The sequence below is a fragment of the Pristiophorus japonicus genome, chromosome 1 (assembly GCF_044704955.1).
Source record: "Pristiophorus japonicus isolate sPriJap1 chromosome 1, sPriJap1.hap1, whole genome shotgun sequence".
NCBI lineage: Eukaryota > Metazoa > Chordata > Chondrichthyes > Pristiophoridae > Pristiophorus > Pristiophorus japonicus.
Genome location: NC_091977.1, coordinates 233403379 through 233419072, shown reverse-complemented (window position 1 = coordinate 233419072; position 15694 = coordinate 233403379). Strand labels below are relative to the sequence as shown.

Genomic DNA, 15694 nt, shown 5'->3' with positions numbered 1-15694 from the left:
GGCCTGCATAGTCGACATGGATCCTCGACCATGGTCTGGAGGGCCAGGACCACAAACTTAGTGGTGCCTCTCTGAGTGCGTTGCTCAACTGAGTACATACGCTGCATTGCCATACACAGGACTCTAAGTCAGAGTCGATACCGGTACCCACATGTGGGATCTGGCTATCGCTTTCATCATTACTATACACGGGTGTGTGCTGTGGATATTCGAGATGAACGTCTCCCTGCCCTTTTTTGGTAGCACTACGCGGTTACCCCACAACAGGCAGTCTGCCTGAATGGACAGCTCGTCCTTTCGCCGCTGGAACAGCTTGATTGGCTCTTGCATTTCAATGGGGATGCTGGCCCAGCTCCCATGCAGTACACAGTTTTTTACTAGGGACAGCAGAGGATCTTGGCTGGTCCAAGTCCTAATCTGGCGGGCCATGACAGGTGATTTATCATTTTCAAACGCTTCCATGACCATCAACAAGTCTGCGGGCTGCGCCACCATCAACAAGTTTGCAGGCTGCGCCATTTCCAACCCCGTAGGCAATGGTAGCCGACTGAGAGCATCCGCACAGTTCTCGGTGCCTGGCCTGTGGCGGATGGTATAGTTATACGCTGATAGCGCGAATGCCCACCTTTGTATGCGGACTGAGGCATTAGTTTTTATCCCCTTGTTTTCAGCGAATAGCGATGTGAGGAGCTTGTGATCAAATTTGAGGCCAAACAGGTACTGATGCATTTTCTTTACCCCGAACACACACACTAATGCCTCTTTCTCAATCATGCGGTAGGCCCTCTCGGCCTTAGACAAGCTCCTGGAAGCATAGGCGACAGGTTGCAACTTCCCCGCAATGTTAGCTTGTTGTAATACACACCCGACTCCGTACGACGACGCATCACATGCCAGCACAAGTCTTTTACCCAGTGGTGAAAGGGGGGATGGGGGGAGATGTAAAGAACAAAAGGGAAGGTCTGTGATGGGGTGGAAGGCAGGAGTGATTTCAGAGACAAAAGGGATGATGGACAAAAATGAGATGGCAATGGCATAAGTTAGGAAACGAGCCAAAGGAGGACAGCGGAAACGTTACAAGGACACCCTCAAAGCCTCCCTGGTGAAGTGCGACATCACCACTGACACTTGGGAGACCCTGGCCGAAGACCATCCGAGGTGGAGAAAGTACATCCGGGAGGGCATTGAGCTCTTCGAGTCTCAACACAGAGAGCATGAAGAGGCCAGGCGCAGGCAGCGGAAGGAGCGCGCGGCAAACCAGCCCTACCCATCCCCTTCCCTCAACGAATGTCTGTCCCACCTGGAACAGGGTCTGTGGCTCTCGTATCGGACTGTTCAGACATCAAAGAACTCACTTTGGGAGTGGAAGCAAATCCTCCTCGATTCCGAGGAACTGCCTATGATGATGATGAGGAAACAAAAGATGAGTCTAGTTGAGGTGTGAATGGTGGAATGATCACCAGCTGCCATGGGAAAGGGGAAAAAAGGGGCGGGGTTTTGTAAAAAAAGAGAGCAAAGGGAAGAAAAATGTGGGCAGAGGTTCTGGTCTGAAATTGTTGAATTTGATGTTGGGCCTTTTATATTGTTTCTTCAGGATTTCTGTTGAACTTGCAATGGGAGATCAACAACAGCAGCAAATTGTATTTAAAAAGCACCTTTAACGTAGTGAAACATCCCAAGGTGCTTCACAGGAGTGATTATCAAACAAAATTTGACACCGAGCCATGTGAGGAGATATTAGGACAGGTGACTGGTCAAAGAGATAGGTTTTAAGGAGTTTCTTAAAGGAGGAAAGAGGCAAAGAAGTTTAGGGAGGGAATTCCAGAGCTTAGGGCCGCTCGGGAGAACCCTGCAGACAATGTTCCTGTTAAGCTGTGCGGCCAGGTGCTTGTGCAGTGATCCGGAGGTTCCGCACAGACCTCGCAACAATTGTTAAATGGGGAAAAAAGCGCAAAGGCAGAAATTTGAATGGGCCACACACCCCAGAAAACAATTAGGGGGAACTTTGCCTGCAGATATTCTACAATCACCAGTGTGACTAGTATAAACATTCCTCGAGTTAGAGATGTGTTCACTCCCCCCTTTTGACACACAGAACTATACATAGATATAACTGGTTCTATTAAAATTGCACGTGTTTTTTGATACATATGCTTTCTGAACTGTTGTTTTATCAATGAAATATAGTAAAGAAAATTGTGCCACTTATCAACCTCTTTTCATATTACTAGATACATCTATTCACATCTATAATGTTGATGTTTCATGACAGTTTTTGTAATACAACAGAAACCCATACATCACACCCAAACAGCCAACAACACATTAACCTTCATCCCAAAATGTCTTCAGTTAAACAGACACTGTGGGATACATGACATGTGAGTCATCCCTGAGCAAATGTTTCTATTAAGAAATTGCCATGTAATTGGCAGGCACATTATCGTCAGCTGTCGAGTCGCAGTCCACCCACCTGTCTTGATCCTTTCTAAGGAAAGTGCATCATGTCTCCATAGTTACTCTCAATGATCACACCCAAGCCCCATTAGGTAGTGTGGGCGTCATTGGCAGCCGTTTATAAATTTGGTAACTCTCTTGAACCTTAACATCAAATTTAAACATTTAGCCAACATGTGTGAGCTTTTGAGAGTCATGTGGCCTTATGGACTAATTATTGAACATCAAAGCCGTACATTTCACAGCAGTGTGTCAGAGGATCACACCGAAATGTAACATCTCGGCTCGAAACTCACCAAAAACCTTACAGTGAAAATGGAAATGAATTAGTTGCCGTATTTCTGAAGACGAATTCATTGACGAGATACCAAGTCTTGGTTTCGTTTTTTTGTTCTGCTATCCTGCATTTTTGGCTGTTACTAGCTGTTGCTTTGTCAATCTCAATGTTGACATTGGGGAAGAAACTCATCCTGCGTGACAGTGCTAAGTGAATCAACTGCCCATTATACTCCACACCCAATATTGCCTTCACTAAAACTGAATATCAGGTGGGGTGTAGAAGAGGCGGTCAAGGCGATCAGCGCCCGTTTAGCGTTACCTCCCAGGATTACCCCATTGCAACTTCAGCCTCTAGTATGCCCGTCGTCCCTTCGCCTCACCATCTGTGCCTTGTTTTCAGTAACCTAGGCCGCGCACTCTGGAATTTCCTCCGTGAGCCCCTCCACCTCGGCAAATGGCAAAGCTGGCATGAGGAGCTGAATGGCCTATGCCTGTTCCTATGTTCCTATGTGTCAGCTGTGACTCAGTGTATAGCACTCTCACCTCTGAGTCAGAAGGTTGTGGGTTCAAGTCCCACTCCAGAGACTTGAGCACAAAAATTCCAGCGCAGTGCTGAGGGAGGTGCAGTCTTTTGGAAGAGACATTAAACTGAGGCCCCACCTCCCCTCTTAGTGGACGTAAAAGATCCCATGGCACTATTTCAAAGAGGAGCAGGGTAGTTCTCCCAGGTGTCCTGACTAATGTTTATTCCTCAACCAACATCACAAAAACAGATTATCTGATCATTATCACGTTGCTGTTTGGAGATTTTGCTGTGTACAAATGGGCTGCCGCGTTTCCTCCATTACAACAGTGACGACACTTCAAAAAGTATTTAATTGGCTGTAAAATGCTTTGGGATGTCCTGAGGTCGTGAAAGGTGCTATATGAATGCAAATCTTTATTTATGATATACCGGGAGTGCCCAACAACAAGGGAATGGCAGGTGATGGCAAAAAGTGTGCAATTCTCAGGAAAGCAGGATGCTTCTCACCTGTGCTATCAGTACACCTGATTGGGGAATCAACCCTGATACCTCAGTTGTTATTTTATTGCAAAAAATCATGATTGGAAAAATCATAGAACTTTACAGCACAGAAGGAGGCCATTTGGCCCATTGTATCTGTGCCGGTTAAAAAAGAGCTATCCAGCCGAATTTCATTTTCCAGCTCTTGGTCTGTAGCCTTGCAGGCCACGACACTCCAAATACTTTTTAAATGCGATGAGGGGTTCTGCCTCTACCACCCTCTCGGGCAGTGAGTTCCAGAGCCCCAGCACCCTCTGGGTGAAAAAGATTCTCCTCAACTCCCCTCTAAACCTTCTACCAATTACTTTAAGTCAATGCCCCCTGGATTTTAACCTCTCTGCACAGGGAAATAGATCCTTTCTATCCACTCTATCCAGGCCCCTCATAATTTTATACACCTTCATTAAATCTTCCCTCAGCCTCCTCTGTTCCAAAGAAAACAACCCCAGCCTATCCAATCCTTCCTCATAGCTAAAATTCTCCAGTCCTGGCAACATCCTCGTAAATCTCCTCTGTACCCGCTCTAATACTTTAACTTGCATTATCCTGTTTCTGGAATCGGAGACTAACTGGACATATAGAAACATAGAAATTTACAGCGCAGAAGGAGGCCGTTTCGGCCCATCGTGTCTGTGACGGCCCTTGGTCAGCAGCCCTAAAGGTTACATACAAACCCATGAACAATGATGGAAAGGCAAAGAACACCCAGCCCAACCATTCTGCCCCACACCACTGCAACACCCATTATGCTAAAAACCATCTACGCTCCACCCCAACCGGAACCATGTGATTTCCTGGGAGAGGCAAAAACCAGATAAAAACCAGGCCAATTTAGGGAGGAAAAATCTGGGAAAATTCCTCTCTGACCCATCCAGGCGATTGAAACTAGTCCAGGAAATCACCCTGGCCGTATTCTATTCCCTGCAGTACTTACCATTATATCTGCGCCGACCACACAAGGTCATCTAGTCTAATCCCAATTACCAGCTCTAGGTCCGTAACCCTGCAGGTTACGGCACTTTAAGTGCCCATCTAACCATCTCTTAAAAGTGGTGAGGGTCTCTGCACCCACCACTCTTCCAGGCAGCGAGTTCCAGATCCCCACAACCTTCTGCGTAAAGAAGCTTCCCTTCAAATCCCCTCTGATCCTTCCACCAACCACCTTAAAACTATGTCCCCTCGTAATAGCCTCCTCCACCAATGCAAATAGACCCTTCTATCCACTATGTCCAGGCCCCTCAATATTTTGAACACCTCGATGAGGTCTCCTCTCAACCTCCTCTGTTTCAATGAGAACAAACCCAGCCTATCCAATCTGTCCTCATAACTAAGATTCTCCATTCCAGGCAGCATCCTAGTAAATCTCCTCTGCACCCTCTCTAGTGTAATCACGTCCTTCCTATAATATGGCGACTAAAACTGCACGCAGTACTCCAGCTGTGGCCTAACCAAAGTATTATACAATTTAAGCATAACCTCCCTGCTCTTATATTCTATGCCTTGGCCAATAAAGGCAAGCATTCCGTATGCCTTCTTAACCATCTTATCCACCTGGCCTGCTACTTTCAGGGATTTGTGGACAAGCACTTCAAGGTTCCTTTGTTCATCTACACTATTAAGTGGCCTATCGCTTAATGTGCATACCCTTTCCTTATTAGCCCTCCTAAAGTGCAACACCTCACACTTCTCTGAATTAAATTCCATTTGCCACTGCTCTGCCCACCTGACCAGTAGATTGATATCCTCCTGCAGCCCATGACTTCCCTCTTCATTATCAACTACACAGCCAATTTTAGTGTCGTCTGCAAACTTCTTAATCATGCGCCCTATATGCAAATCTAAATCGATATATATCACAAAAAGCAAGGGACCCAGTACTGAGCCCTGCAGAACCCCACTGGAAACATCCTTCCAGTCACAAAAACATCCATCAATCATTACCCTTTGCTTCCTACCTCCAATGCAATCACATCTTTCCTGTAATGTGGTGACCAGAACTGTACGCTGTACTTGAGCTGTGGCCAAACTATTGTTTTATACAGTTCAATCATAACCTTCCAGCTCTTATATTCTATGCCTCGACTGTAATGTATTAACACGTGGTTTGGTATGAGCATGCTCAGTTCGCTCTGGCCTAATAAAGCAAGCACATGGACTAGCAACTCATTGTGTCTCTGTCCTTCATTTGTTCTATCCACATATATTACATCTTGGTGACAAGGATGGGATCACAAGGTCATTTTTAGGCATCATGGAAGGACACAGTATTCAATCTTCGAGTGGACAAGTTTAAGGTGATTTTGTGACAAGCTGAATTTTGCGATGTTTTGCAGAATCGTCTGTGCTTCGCCTTCGCGTACACAGCAACATTGGCGTTGATTCTCACCTGTACACAGGTAGCGTGCTGAGTCTCTGTTCGACGGGATCGGGACAATCATGGCCGTGCCTACTGGATTCATCAGAAGCCTCGGCATTTATGACAGAGCCCGCGAGACATTCAGTTCTTACATTGAGCGGCTGGAGATGTTTTTAAGGCCAATAACATTATTAAGACCGAAGGTGCAGATGAGAATGTTGAAGCTCAAAATAAAGTAAGTAGTCACAAAATCCGAAGTGTTCATGTAGATCAAATGATTTCTACTAGAGATGAACCAAGACATGGGGCTAGACTTTCCATTATTTTTGCATGCATACCGCACACTTAATGTCCACTGAAATGAGGTATATTACCCATTTAGCCACAAAATGGAAACTAATGCCCATTTCTCGGTCACTTATCGGCGAGTGTTACTTTCGACATGTACTTAACACCGATAAAAAATAATACCGCCCACCCACTTTTTTTTTGCGGAAAGATCAGAATGGGCGAAACCAACGCCCATAATATCGCCCAGCATTACTTTCGGCATTTAATTAATGTCGAGATTTAATAATACCGCCTGGCCACTTTTTTTTGTCGTAAAGATCACAATTGCCAAAACTAACGCCCAAAATATCGCCGAGCGTTACTTTCGGCACCTCGCACACATATCGCCGAAAATAGCGCTCACCGAAAAAAATGCTGTGAAAAAGTTGCTCTCACCTGAACTAATCACAGCGGTATGGACGCCATTTTGTAAATCGCAGGTCACTTCATTTAAAAGGCTGCTCTGTTTCAACTTCTGGGGAGTTTTGAGGTACTGTGGAGTTCTTTTAAGGTGATGTGAACATCTGAACAAACATCTCATCATATGTGGACGATTGGAATTTAGTTTAGGTGTCTTCGTGGGGAAGTTTATTGTTTATGAACAATAGGTATGATACTGATAGTTATTGGAATGGGACCTGTCATTTTTCAGCCTGTCTTGATGACCACGCACATGCTGCAGACTAGAGATGGCAGAAGGTACATTCGACAGCATCATGTGCCCAATGTAAGATATGCCAGACTGATGAGGAGGATGAGACCTTACAACCCCCGCACTTACAGGGAGAAGCGGTCTTCTGCTTCCAAAGAGGTTATCAGTGAGATATGCCAGTTCACCAGGGGAGATGTGCATCCTGCCAGCACCATCAGGACCGTACTATCTGTCAAGGTCAAGGTCACCGCAGCACTTTCGTTCGATGAGTCGGGTTCCTTTCGGGCCTCAGCTGGCGACATTTGTGCTATATCTCAGCATGGCACACATTGCTGCATTCAACAGGTCACTGAAGCCCTTTACGCACACAGGATGGACGTTATCAGCTTCCCTATGACAGGGAGGCACAGACTGAGGGGGCTTTAGGATTCTGCCGAGTTGCTAACTTCCACAAGATGCACGGAACAATAGACTGTACGCACATCACGATGCGGGCACCTTTTCAGGATGCAGAGGCTTTTCGTAACGAAAAGGGATTTCACTCCCTGAATGTGCAACTCATTGTCGACCACCAGCAAATAATTATGGCAGTGAATCCCAAATTTCCTGGATGCTCACATTCTGTGTGAGAGCACTGTATCTGACATGTTTACCAGTCAGCCACAAGGTCAATGCTGGATGCTTGGGGACAAAGGATATGGGCTCGCCACCTGGCTGATGACCCCCCTGCGTAACCCCCACACAGAAGCCGAGAAGCGATACAATGAGAGCCACAGAGCCACATGCAATATTGAAGAGAATACCACTGGCATATTTAAGCAGCGCTTTAGATGCCTGGACCACTCAGGAGGCGAGCTCCAATACCACCCTGAGCAGGTAGCTCAATTTGTGGTTGTCTGCTCCATGCTGCACAACTTGGCTATCAGGAGGGGACAAGAATTGTCAGAAAGGACTGATGGTCCGCCTCAGGAGAGAGAGGAAGAGGAGGACGAGGAGGTGTTGCTGACCTCGGGCCAGACAATCAGGCTGACACGGAACCCTGCCCCCACCCCCCTCTAGACCGCAGGAAATGGGCCGGGGTGGCTACATAGCTACAAGACTCTTGCGTCAGCAGCTCATAAATGAGCTCTTTGCTGGAAAGAACATTGTTGGTATTTACAAAGCTGCAACACTGCTGTGTGTGCAGCTCATACATCAATGGTGTGCATCACCTTGGTGACAGTTAAAGTTTAAATATACCCTTTCATGTTAAGGAATCACCAGTGTGTAACGGTGCAGCTATCTGAAACAATGCGCAACAAGGTTATGTTAAATAAAAAACATTTAAGCTGAACATTGTTGCAAAATCATAATTGTAACTGTAAAAATCACCCCACCCCACAACAAATTTATCACATTTACATCAATCAAATGGTCAATATTTCCAGGAGCACAGAACATAAATGCAAACCAACAAGGTAGCCCCCTCCCCCCTTCCCCCAAACCTCCCAACAAAATTGCTACAACAACATGGAAATATTATCAAGCCATCACCTGTGGCCATGCACCTCACTTTACTTCCCGCCCCCCCCTTCTTCTCCCCAGCTCTACCCCTTCCCCTTCCTCACCTGACTCCATGCCGCCTGGCCGAGGTGCTGCTCATTGGGGGGATGATGGCAGAACTGGTGGTTGGACCGATACGGGAGAGGACGGTCCTGAGGGGGGAACGTGCTCTGAGCCAGAAGCAAGATCTTCCTCCTGGCTCTCATGTGTCATTGGCAATGGGGGTGCAGCACCTTGGGGTGCAGTGCCATGCTCCGGGACCACTGGGAGCCCTCTGCCACCAATGTTCCTGGCTATCACCTCCAGGGCCTCCGCTATCCGCGGCATGTACTCGCTCATGGTGGCAGACATGTTGGCCAGGTAGTGGGATATGCCCCCCATTGTCTGTAGGATCTGCTGACCTATGTCAACACTCCTCCTGGACAAGTCTACCATGTCCCCTCTCAGATCTGCCGCTCGTGGAGTAGACCTGCCACGTCTAACCAACCTCCGCTTGGTCGGCGCCATCCTGGAGACACTTCGGGTGTCCTGTGGCAAGGTGCTTGGGCCCGGTACCTCCACAGTGGAGGTGGGAATGGCCGCAGGAGCACTAGATGGCCTTGGGGTGGAATGCGTTATGGAGCCTGATGCAGGCTCCTCAAAGTCCGCACTGTCGTCCATAGAGAACGGACCCAGCAGATCCACGGGCGAGAATCGGTGCTCCTCAGCACCAGATTTCCAATCGTCCGGCGAGTCCGTCCCCATGCCCCCAGCTTCTGGCCTCGGTGGTGTTACCTGGGGCAGCACTGCTGGCTGAGCTGCAAAACACAAATGAGGTTATTAGAGGAGAAGTGAGTGCCAGGGTCACAAGGTGATTCCAGCGCTACACACAGCATATGCACGACAAAAGCACCACCGCTATCAAAATCATCAGAGACATCACATTTCATGACCATCACCAAATTCTGCATTGCAATGATTCTCATGAGGCCATCATTATTTAGAAAACACTTTTATGATTCATCTATCATATATTATTGGTCGGATATGAGTGGGTGTGGCATCTATTGACCACATCATGCAATGGTGTATACTTTACTCACGTGGCATCACATCAGGCTCTGCTGCTGCTTGTGTGGCCGACCAGGGGTGGCTCCCCACTAGTGCCAGCACCCGCTCCTCGATGGCGGTGAGGTCGATGATGACTGGTGGCCTGCCACCCGTTCGTCTCTGCTCGGCCCTATTCTTGGAAAGCTTCTTCTGTAAAAGGTAACAACAGCACAACATGGCATGAGATCATTGCGTGATATCATAGGTCATAAGAACATAAGAATTAGGAACAGGAGGAGGCCATCTAGCCCCTCGAGCCTGCTCCGCCATTCAATAAGATCATGGCTGATCTGGCCGTGGACTCAGCTCCACTTACCCGCCCTCTCCCCGTAACCCTTAATTCCCTTATTGGTTAAAAATCTATCTATCTGTGACTTGAATACATTCAATGAGCTAGCCTCAACTGCTTCCTTGGGCAGAGAATTCCACAGATTCACAACCCTCTGGGAGAAGAAATTCCTTCTCAACTCGGTTTTAAATTGGCTCCCCCGTATTTTGAGACTGTGCCCCCTAGTTCTAGCCTCCCCTACCAGTGAAAACAACCTCTCTGTCTCTATCTTGCCTATCCCTTTCATTATTTTAAATGTTTCTATAAGATCACCCCTCATCCTTCTGAACTCCAACGAGTAAAGACCCAATCTACTCAATCTATCATCATAAGGTAACCCCCTCATCTCCGGAATCAGCCTCGTGAATCGTCTCTGTACCCCCTCCAAAACTAGTATATCCTTCCTTAAGTAAGGTGATCAAAACTGCACGCAGTACTCCAGGTGCAGCCTTACCAATACCCTATACAGTTGCAGCAGGACCTCACTGCTTTTGTACTCCATCCCTCTCGCAATGAAGGCCAACATTCCATTCGCCTTCCTGATTACCTGCTGCACCTGCAAACTAACTTTTTGGGATTCATGCACAAGGATCCCCAGGTCCCTCTGCATCTCAGCATGTTGTAATTTCTCCCCATTCAAATAATATTCCCTTTTACTGTTTTTTTTCCCAAGGTGGATGACCTCACACTTTCCGACATTGTATTCCATCTGCCAAACCTTTGCCCATTCGCTTAACCTATCCATATCTCTTTGCAGCCTCTCTGTGTCCTCTACACAACCCGCTTTCCCACTAATCTTTGTGTCATCTGCAAATTTTGTTGCACTACACTCTGTCCCCTTTTCCAGGTCATCTATGTATATTGTAAACAGTTGTGGTCCCTGCACCGATCCCTGTGGCACACCACTAACTACCGATTTCCGACCCGAAAAGGACCCATTTATCCCGACTCTCTGCTTTCTGTTCGCCAGCCATTTCCTCTGACTCCACGTACCTCGATCTTCTGCAGTAACCTTTTGTGTGGCACCTTATCGAATGCCTTTTGGAAATCTAAATACACCACATCCATCGGTACACCTCTATCCACCATGCTCGTTATATCCTCAAAGAATTCCAGTAAATTAGTTAAACATGATTCCCCCTTCATGAATCCATGCTGCGTCTGCTTGATTGCACTATTCCTATCTAGATGTCCCGCTATTTCTTCCTTAATGATAGTTTCAAGCATTTTCCCCACTAAAGATGTTAAACTAAGCATTTTCCCCACTACAGATGTCACAGACACTGATACAACACATAATCAACAGATGTAATCATGATTATTATGAAACTTATCATTCTTTACCTAAAGACGTACACCGTGAACGCAGGCTTTGACTACAACATTCCCGGTATAAGTGAAAGACCTCACATCTGATTTTAATCACTCATGACACTTGCAAATCAACTGATATAAATGTATAAGTACATGTAAATAAATGTAATACTTACTCTGGCGGATCCGACAAGGTCGTTTCAGCGCTTGCGGCATTGGTTGCCCTCACGCACCTCGTTGGTCGCTGACGAGACCACCTCGGCTGTGTCGGCCCATATCTTCTGCTAGGCCTTTGGGGTGGGCTTCCAACGCCCACCCTGGGTCAATTGACCCCAGCGTGACTTAGCCTCCTGCATGAGGGAGGCATTTGCCTCATCCAAGAATCTCCTCACTCTTTTTCGTCCTCCCAATTGTTCCTTTCCCAGCTCACTGCTCTCGCCACCATCAGTCTCCACAGCATGCTGTGTCGCCTCCTCCATCCCTTCCATTGTAACAACCAAATTTTCGCAAATATCTCAGTGGGAACAACTTAATTTTTGCTCAGAATTCTTTCTGCTGGTCGAAAATCTCCCTCCTACCTCTCAAAACAGCCAAACAAGCACACACCACACCATCACACACTTTCAGTTCCTCTCTGCTCCTTTTCTCTCTGTCTCCTCTTCTGCACATGTAATGGTGACCCCTGACCTCCGGAAACACGGGAAGCGAGCATTGCCATGTGACGGTGACACTTCATGGCAGAAGGCCAAAAATTTTTTATGCTAACGCTCATTTCAGATCACTCGCGGTAACGGCCATTTTAAAAAATGGAAAGTTAGGGTTTTGAAAATGGGCAATAATCCAGCAATCTCAAAACCCATATTTACCGCCCATGCTGGAAATAACGCCCATTTTTGGGTGATCTGCACAAAAGTGAAATGTCTAGCCCCATATGGTTTTAACCATACATGGGTTTGACTCAGTTCAGATTTCAGTAACTGAAGTAACAGGTTCAAACAAGTTTGAGAAAGAAACAGGATCATCTTTGAGTTCGGAACCAAAACAAAACAGCCAAAAAAATTGGTTCAAAAGCAAAACATTCTGTAAGGAGATCAGGAAGGCTCTGCAAACCTGTTATTAAACTGGATTTGTAGTTCATTTAAAAGAAAAAAGCCAGGGATTTTGGTATGTAATACATGTAATGTGGGAAAGGTTGCATTTGAGGGATACATACATTTTTTCAAGGGGGAAAGTCGTGTAGTGTATTATCACATGGTTTGCTGTGAGCATGCTCAGTTCTATCTGGCTCAATAAAGCCAGCACATGCAGTAGCAACTCACTGGCCCTGAATCCGTGATGCCCATGGGCGCGTGCACCTAATCCCGGAACTTGCAATCTGTTGAGAATCCTCTTGATAGATCGCACGCATCCGGAAGTAAAGGGCTTCCGTGGGCGGAGAGTTGGGCTATTTGCCCAACCTCTGCCCAGTGAATTCCTGTGAAATTCTTACGACTGATTAATTTTAAATATATGATATTTTAAATATATATATTTTAAGTGCTTGTGTGTTTTTGGGGGAACTCACCATAAGTATGAATGGGGATCCCCCACTTGGATTAGTTGGGCTGGCCCACGTGATCCAGGGTCAGGAGGAAGTGCTTACTTGCCTGGAATATGTGGGCCTCTGCGCGAAGGCCTCTGTATCTCCGGGACTACCAGGTAAATTCGTAGAGATTTTTCAGGTCGGAGGCATCTGCCCGTGGGAAGCCTCCGACTGCAATTTCTGGGCCATTATGTCTCTGACCTTCATTTGTTCTACCCACATATATTACATCGGCTAATAAAGGCAAGTATCCCATATGCTTTATCAACCACCATATCTACCTGTCCTGCTAACTTCAGGGATCTGTGGACATGCAATCCACAAGGTCCCTCAGTTCCTCTATGTTATGTATGCAACACCTTGTAACCAGCATTTTACCGCTACCAGAGGAGTGCCAAAGGATTCCAGCATCCCTTGGGAGCACTGCATATAAGCAGGCCTCCCATGCTGTGCCGGCACTCTGAAGTCAGAATAAAGAGACTAAGGTCACACTTACTCAAGTCTACAGTACTCAGTCACATTGCTTTATTTGAGACACAACAACTGGCGACGAGTAATAGATAATGAACCATCACGCGAAAATACAGAGAACTGTTGGTATCCTGGAGAAATTCTTAGAAGGTGGTGATTGGGACGCCTTCGTGGAGCGACCAATACTTCATGGCCAACGAGCTGGAAGGGAATGAGAACGCTGCCAAACGAAGGGCGATCCTCCTAATCGGTTGCGGGACAACAACCTATGGCCTCGTGAAGAATCTTCTTGCTCCAGTGAAACCAACAACCAAATCGTATGAAGAACGTGTACGCTGGTCTGGGAGCACCTAAATCCGAAGGAGAGCATTCTGATGGCAAGGTATCGATTTTATACATGTCAACGGTCTGAAGGCCAGGAAGTGGCGAGCTACGTCGCCGAACTAAGGCGCCTTGCAGGACATTGCGAATTCAGTGGATTCCTGGAGCAAATGCTAAGAGACTTTTTTGTGCTTGGCATTGGCCATGAGGTTATCCTTCGCAAACACCGAACCTGAGCAAAGCCATAACGATAGTCCAGGCATTTATGTCCACCAGCGATAACATCAAACAAATTTCGCAGCATAAAGATGCAGCGGCAAGTACTGTACACAAAGTAACATCGTTTTCAGGCAGGAATGCATATGGCAGAACGTACACGCTTGCAGCTGCACGACCTCAGATGACTCAGAGTCCGCCATCAAGTGTGGATGTGAGGCAATTAACACCTTGTTGGCACTGTGGAGGTGATCATCGAGTCCATCAATGGCACTTCAAACACTATGCATGAAAAGGCTGTGGAACAATGGGACACCTCCAGCGAATGTGCAGATGAGCTGCAAACCCTGCAAACCACCACATTGCAGAGGAAGACCGATCCATGGTGGATCAAATTGAACTAGAGACTCAAACCGAGGAGGCAGAAGTGTACGGGGTACACACCTTCACCACGAAATGTCCACCGATCATGTTAAATGTTGAATTGAACAGAATTCCAGTATCCATGGAATTGGACATGGGTGCGAGTCAGTCTATCATGAGCAAAAAGGCCGAGAGGCTGTAGTGCAACAAGGTACAAAGGCCCAAGCTGAGCCCTATTCATATCAAGCTGAGAACTTACACTAAAGAGCTGATCCCTGTAATTGGCAGTGCAGCAGTAAAAGTCTCCTATGATGGAGCGGTGCACGAACTACCACTATGGATTGTACCAGGAGATGGCCCCACACTGTTCGGCAGAAGTAGGCTGGGAAAAATCCGCTGGAACTGGGACGACATTCGAGCGCTTTCGTCCGTTGACGACGCCTCATGTGCCCAGGTTTTGAGCAAGTTCCTGTCGTTATTTGAGCAGGCCTCCCATGCTGTGCCGGCACTCTGGAGTCAGAATAAAGAGACTAAGGTCACACTTACTCAAGTCTACAGTACTCAGTCACATTGCTTTATTTGAGACATAACAGTCTGCACTTCCCAGTGTCAGAAAATGTTCTCAATCATTTTACCATCTTGACAGCTTAGTGTTGAGATGAAAGGGAGGCCAGGACATCACCGGTGGAGTGAGTGAAGGCCTGAACGACGCCAGAGGGATGAAGGCCAGGCCAGCAAAACCCCAGCCCTGCACGAGGTAAAAAGACATTCCGCCAGTTCAAGAACAACAAGGCATCGGGGCCGGATGGAATCCCGGCTGAGGCACTAAAGTTTGGCAGAGAGTCACTATTGGCACGAATGCATGACCTCATCTCTCTCATCTGGAAGGAGGAGAGCATGCAGGAGATCTCAGAGATGCAGTAATCATGACTATCTTTAAAAAAGGGGGACGTCCGACTGCGGCAACTACAGAGGAATCTCCCTGTTATTAGCCACTGGGAAGGTCATCGCTAGAATCCTCTTCAACCGTCTTCTCCCTGTGGCTGAGGAGCTCCTCTCGGAGTTACAGTGCGGATTCCGTCCAATACGGGTTACAACGGACATGATCTTTATGGCGCGACAACTGCAAGAGAAATGCAGGGAACAGCAGCAACCCTTGTACATGGCCTTCTTTGACCTTACAAAGGCCTTTAATACTGTTAACCACGAGGGACTATGGAGCGTCCTCCTCCGTTTCGAATGCTCCCAAAGGTTTGTCGCCATTCTCTGCCTGCTCCATGACGACATGGTGATCCTGACCAACAGATCCACCACAGACCCAATTCACA

General features: G+C 47.0%; 1 protein-coding gene across 2 annotated transcripts in view; it reads left to right on the top strand.

The window, feature by feature from the left end:
- Window positions 1–15694, top strand: part of susd1 (sushi domain containing 1) — a 242111-nt gene that overhangs the window by 157736 nt on the left and 68681 nt on the right. Inside the window, exons 23-24 of one of the 2 annotated variants that reach the window (XR_011594156.1) lie at window positions 6136–6393; window positions 7141–7594. The exons of the other annotated variant lie outside the window; for it this stretch is intronic. The gene's annotated coding sequence lies outside the window, so the exon portion shown is untranslated. Of the gene's footprint in view, window positions 1–6135; window positions 6394–7140; window positions 7595–15694 lie in introns of those variants that run through there. 2 annotated transcript variants of the gene reach the window in all.